General features: G+C 37.7%; 1 long non-coding RNA gene across 1 annotated transcript; it reads left to right on the top strand.

The window, feature by feature from the left end:
- The first annotated feature begins 2,449 nt into the window (after window positions 1-2,449).
- On the top strand, window positions 2,450-4,665 carry LOC133296914 (uncharacterized). The gene is made up of 2 exons (XR_009749574.1): window positions 2,450-3,023; window positions 3,795-4,665. It is a non-coding gene; the product is annotated as an uncharacterized LOC133296914 (long non-coding RNA).
- The last annotated feature ends 445 nt before the right edge of the window (window positions 4,666-5,110 follow it).

The following is a 5,110-nucleotide window of genomic DNA, read 5'->3' on the forward strand; positions in this document are numbered from 1 at the left end:
TAATTGACCCTAATAATTATGAGAAGGCTTAAATAATTATGATAAGTAATTAATAATGCTGAAAGCCGCCTTTCTGACGAAAAGTGCAGAGACCGGTTCTGCTACTCGGTATAAATGCGTACCGATGAAGTATCCCGGAAAATTATGAAAAGTGTGTATATGTCACTAGAATATTATATAGGACTTGTAAAACAAGTTTCAAGTTAAAATAATGAAAACTGGTGCCAGAACTGATACTGGCTATGGAAAATGTGCTGCGAAAAATAAAATAAAAATATGATAAATCTTGAAAAAATGGCTAGGTTAAGAATCTCAAATTTGAGATTAAAATGCTAAGTGTAGCTATTATTGTTAATACTGTGTATCTCAACTTAATGGACTATATATAGCCACTTGCACACAACCCTAGGCTGATACTCAGCCATTTCTTGCGTGGGTTGTGTGTGTGTAGCTGCTGCCTCCCTCCCTCTTCACTGTTCCATTGGTTTTTCTTCACTATATCCCTCAAGACTCCACATTTACTTTGATTCTTCCTCTTTTAGTTATAAACACTGGTTTAGTGAGCTTTGTGGGGGAGTTGGTGAAGCATTTCTGAGGGTGTGCTTTCTGTTTGTTTGGGTTTAAGGGGCTGCATCTTCTGAGTTGGTTGTGTGGCTTTATTCTTGGCTTCTTGAGCTTCAAGAAGCCACCTTTTGGCATAAAGGGTCTAGCTTGTTGAACAAATTCGTATCTTGGTAAAGTCAGTGTTGTGGTGCTGTGTTGAGGACCCCTTGTGTGTCTCATTTTCGGAGTTTTGGAGCTTAGAGGTATACCATGATCACCTCTTTGTCATTTTGATGATTTAAGCTTGTTTAATCGGTTAAAAAGTAAAACTTGGATCATTTAATTAAAGGAATGTGTTTCTGAGTTCATAACATGTTAATGAACATCTGTTTATGGAGTCATTGGACTCCAAATCACGTTTGAACCCTTAAAAATGGGATTATGCAGACCACTGTTCGTATTTCTGCATTCTGGTGAAGAAGTATTCGAATACTTTTCGTGTAGTATTCGAATACTTGTTCACTGGTAGTCGAATACTCCTTGCAAGAGTATTAGGATACTTTTCTAGGAAGAAAAGTATTCGGATACCATGAAGAAGTAGTCGAATACTGGGTAGTATTCGAATACTGGGGTGTGGGTATTCGAATATCAGGTGGTATTCGAATACTTCAGTGAAAGTAGTCGAATACTTTCTGGAGGGCAGGAGTATTCGAATACTCATCGGAGAGTATTCGAATACCTCCTGCAGAAACTGTCTAAAATGACTTAAAATGAGATGGGAAGCCTTAATCACTTAATGTAACCGAGAGTAATGATTATTGATGATTATTTACTGTATAAACAGATTGTGATTGTGCTGTTTGTGGGCTTGAACTAGTGTGAGCTCTTGGTTTGGACGTATTGCTTAAGAGGTAAGTTTTTGTGTCCTCAGTTTAGTCATTGTTGGTTCCACCATGTCCCATGGGGGGATGGTTTATATGCATGATGTTGTTTTCATGTATTGTTTTGATAAATGCGATTGAGCTGTTATGTGCGAGTGCCTTTATAATATGCATGTGGTGTTCCACTTATACGGTAAGCCTGAGTATGTGGAGACATACAAGATGGTGAGGCTGTGGGTGAGGTGCAAACGGTGTTCCTTGTACTTATTGTGGGGTTGTAGACGTACGTCCTGCATTTCTCTGGCCAGTAGAATAGTTAAAACACACATGACATGAATATCTGTTGCACTGCATAGTTTTGGAACTTATACTGTTAAATGCTTTTGAACTTATATTGCACATGTAAGTGAGTTATGGGTGGAAGATCCTAGAGGACCCCTTGTCTTACTGAGATTTCTTGTTTAGAGATCTCACCCCACGTTTGGGGACGCTTATTTCAGGGTTCAGGTAACTTGGGGGCTGATGCCTCTAGCGGCAGGAGGCCGGAGCTTAGCTGATATTGATGTTATATGCTGACATGTTTGGATGCTGGATTATATCTGCTGATGTTATGCTTTTAGCTTGTTATTATTATGCTGCTATTGTTGACACTTTTGTGGGCTTTGTTGCCTTATTGGGTGAGCATGGGGTTTGTCCATGCCACATTGATGTTAGTACTTTTAGCTTGAGTTGTATAAACTATCAGGGTTGTCCGGTCTACGTGTTGTAGTTCCGTGACTAGAGACATATTGATGTTAATTTTATATTGAGGTATTTTAGTTAGTTGTCTTTTGCAATTTACATACAGGCGATGTTTTGAAATGAATTAAGTAATTCAACTTGGTAAGGATAATGACGTCATAATTGAAAAGAAAAAGATATTCCGCAATTTTAATTAAGCATGGCTTAATACGATGACATGTTAACAAACCGTGTATACACAGGGTGTTATATAATAACCCTTACTAGTAATTGTGGATATAATATCGAAGAATAATTAGAAGTAAAAGAAATAAAGTCACATTTGGTGAAAAAGGAGTTAAAATGACAGTTAAGGAGTAAAAATGCGGGTAAATAAAGTTACCCGAAAGTAAAAAGTAAAATTATAAATTTTAGCATAAAAATATTCTGGACTAGTGTGCAAAGTTTAGTAATGAATGGAGGTGTGTAGATAGATAAACCTTTACCCAGTTAAAATAAGTTAACTTTATAAAAGCCATAACTCCCTTTAAAGTTCTCTCTCATGCGTTGCTTTTCTTCATTCTTCTCGTCATTCCCGTGGTTGTCTCACATGGAAGGTTTGGCTTAGGTTTCATTTTGTTTTCTTTCTTCCTTCCATTCTCACTCATTTGATCATCAAAAAGCTTTATGCTACACATGAAACTCATAGGAAAAGGTCCAATGAATCCATTCCCACCATTAGTTTGAACTATCATTGTTTGTGTGAGGAGATATTCTCTTCCCCCTTTGCGTGGCACTATTCATCAAGAAGGCAAAATGGAGCTTTTGATGGAGATTCTCTTGGTGAATGTCTTCTAGGTTTTGGATAGGTGATTAGAGGTAACAAAACTCTAATCCTATGATTTTATTTTGTGATCTATGTTTTGAATTTGTGAGCATGTGTGGGTGAGAAAGAAAGTAGTATAAAACTTGAAAATTATGATGGCTTGTTTTGTATAGGAAGTCTTAGTGTAGAAGAGAAACATCAACATGTGTTAAATGAAGAAAAATTCCCTTGGTTTGCACTCCCCTAAGTTCGGCCATGATAGGTTGAATAGGGACCATTGGGCAAAAAATTTATATGATGTATTAAGAGAGCCTAAGGTGCTTGAGAGAGAATAGAATTGGTGAAATTAGTGAGAAGGCCAAAAGGGAAAAATCCTATGTATTTTGGATCCTACACTTCGGCCTGAGGTGTTGGGAAGGACTTGATGTCCAAACATTAAGTTGAAATAATAGGGAAACATACATTTGTATGTGTAAGTTACATTAATTAAAAAGAAAAGAACCCTTGCCTATTTCCTTATAGTGTTCGACCTATAGGGTATTTAGGGATATATTTTGTACATTTTATTTTAAATAAAATGTGTTGAAATAAATTGTATAAAGGTGATGAGTTTTGAAGAAAAATAGCATGATTTATGTTGAAAATTCCTAAGGGAATGGTTGATTAAATTAAAGAACACCAACGGTTATAAAGAGGTCTAGACTTGTGTATTGGCATAGGATTGGCAAAAATGCAAAGAAAGGAAAATAAGCGATAAAATGTATGCTTATGAAATAATTATGGTATTGCATCATTTTATTGATGCATTGTAAATTATTCTCTAGGTGTGCCTAGGGATTGAGAAGGATCGGAAATCTCTTGAAGCGATAAAAGTAACTTGTTCCACAAGTAAGCGTATTGGTAAAGCTTCAAGAGGTAAGCTCTATGTTTAAGGAGTCTTTTCCTGCTTGAGTGCTCCACCATGGTTAGTGAACTATGGTTGGACTGTATGACTGTGATTTAGATGCTTTGTATAGATGCATTCATATAGAGTTATTTGATAACATGATATGTTTTGCTCTGATATGACTTCTGTAATTTGATTTCTGTAACAATCTCTGGCCATTGATTGTATAGTACCCGGACGTCCGCTTTGGGGTCCTCCTTCGGGACTGATGGTGTACTCCTCTGATATGTCTGGTTCCGCTTTGGGGTCCTCCCTCGGGAACACGTGCGTTGATTTCCGCTTGGGGTCCTCCCTTGGGAATGACGGCGCACATCTCTGATATGATATGGATATATGCTCTGTTCTGTTATGATATCTGTTATATGTTGTATTCGTATACTTTGTATCTGACTTTCATGCAGGAGTGAGCCAGGGGTATGGAGAATTCTCTATAAACCTGGAGCTTATTGAGATTTGTAATCTCACCCCTCTTTGGGGACACATTTTCAGGTGCCCAGATTCCCGGTGAGTCCTCACTAGGCAGGGACACGACACGTGGCTGAGGCAGTTGAGAGATCGGATTTTGAGTGGCTGTAGGCTACTACCTTTTTGGAGTGTTTGATGTATTTTAGTATTTTCGCATTTGATGGATCATGATATTGATCCTTTATTTTGTATATGGCCTGTATATGTTTTGTACACGTCTGTCGCTTTGATGCATGTACATTTGGGTATTCAGGCACGTTATGTGATGAGGTAGTATTCAGATATGTTTACGTGTTGGATTGCATGCTGTTAGATATAGTGGCACTGAGCCAAGTTATGCATGCGCCCATGGATGGGAATTTGATTATATTTGTATAAACTGTTTATCAGGAAATGCTTCTGTGTGGGATTGGAAAATCCCCAGTTGTCCGATTTATAGAGGAAACTCTGCCCGATTTTCGTTTACCCCGAGTCAGAATTAAAGTAGAAAAAAAAAAGTTAGCTCGTATTGTCAGAAGTTAAGTCTTCCGCTGTTTTCTGTTTTATCATATGTATGTTAATTGAACCGGCTCGAGACGGGGATGTTACATTTATGGTATCAGAGCAGTTTCTCTAGAAGAGCCTGTGAAATATTGCATGAACTGTTCGGGTTGTCATATTCTTGAGTTTTCTTGGAATACTATGATATGCATGTCTGATCACCGAGTGTGAGCGTAGCTAACTCATTCC

The sequence above is a fragment of the Gastrolobium bilobum genome, unplaced genomic scaffold, assembly GCF_033153095.1.
Source record: "Gastrolobium bilobum isolate Gb01-03AN ecotype WA unplaced genomic scaffold, APGP_CSIRO_Gbil_v1 utg165883, whole genome shotgun sequence".
Classification (NCBI taxonomy): Eukaryota; Viridiplantae; Streptophyta; class Magnoliopsida; order Fabales; family Fabaceae; genus Gastrolobium; species Gastrolobium bilobum.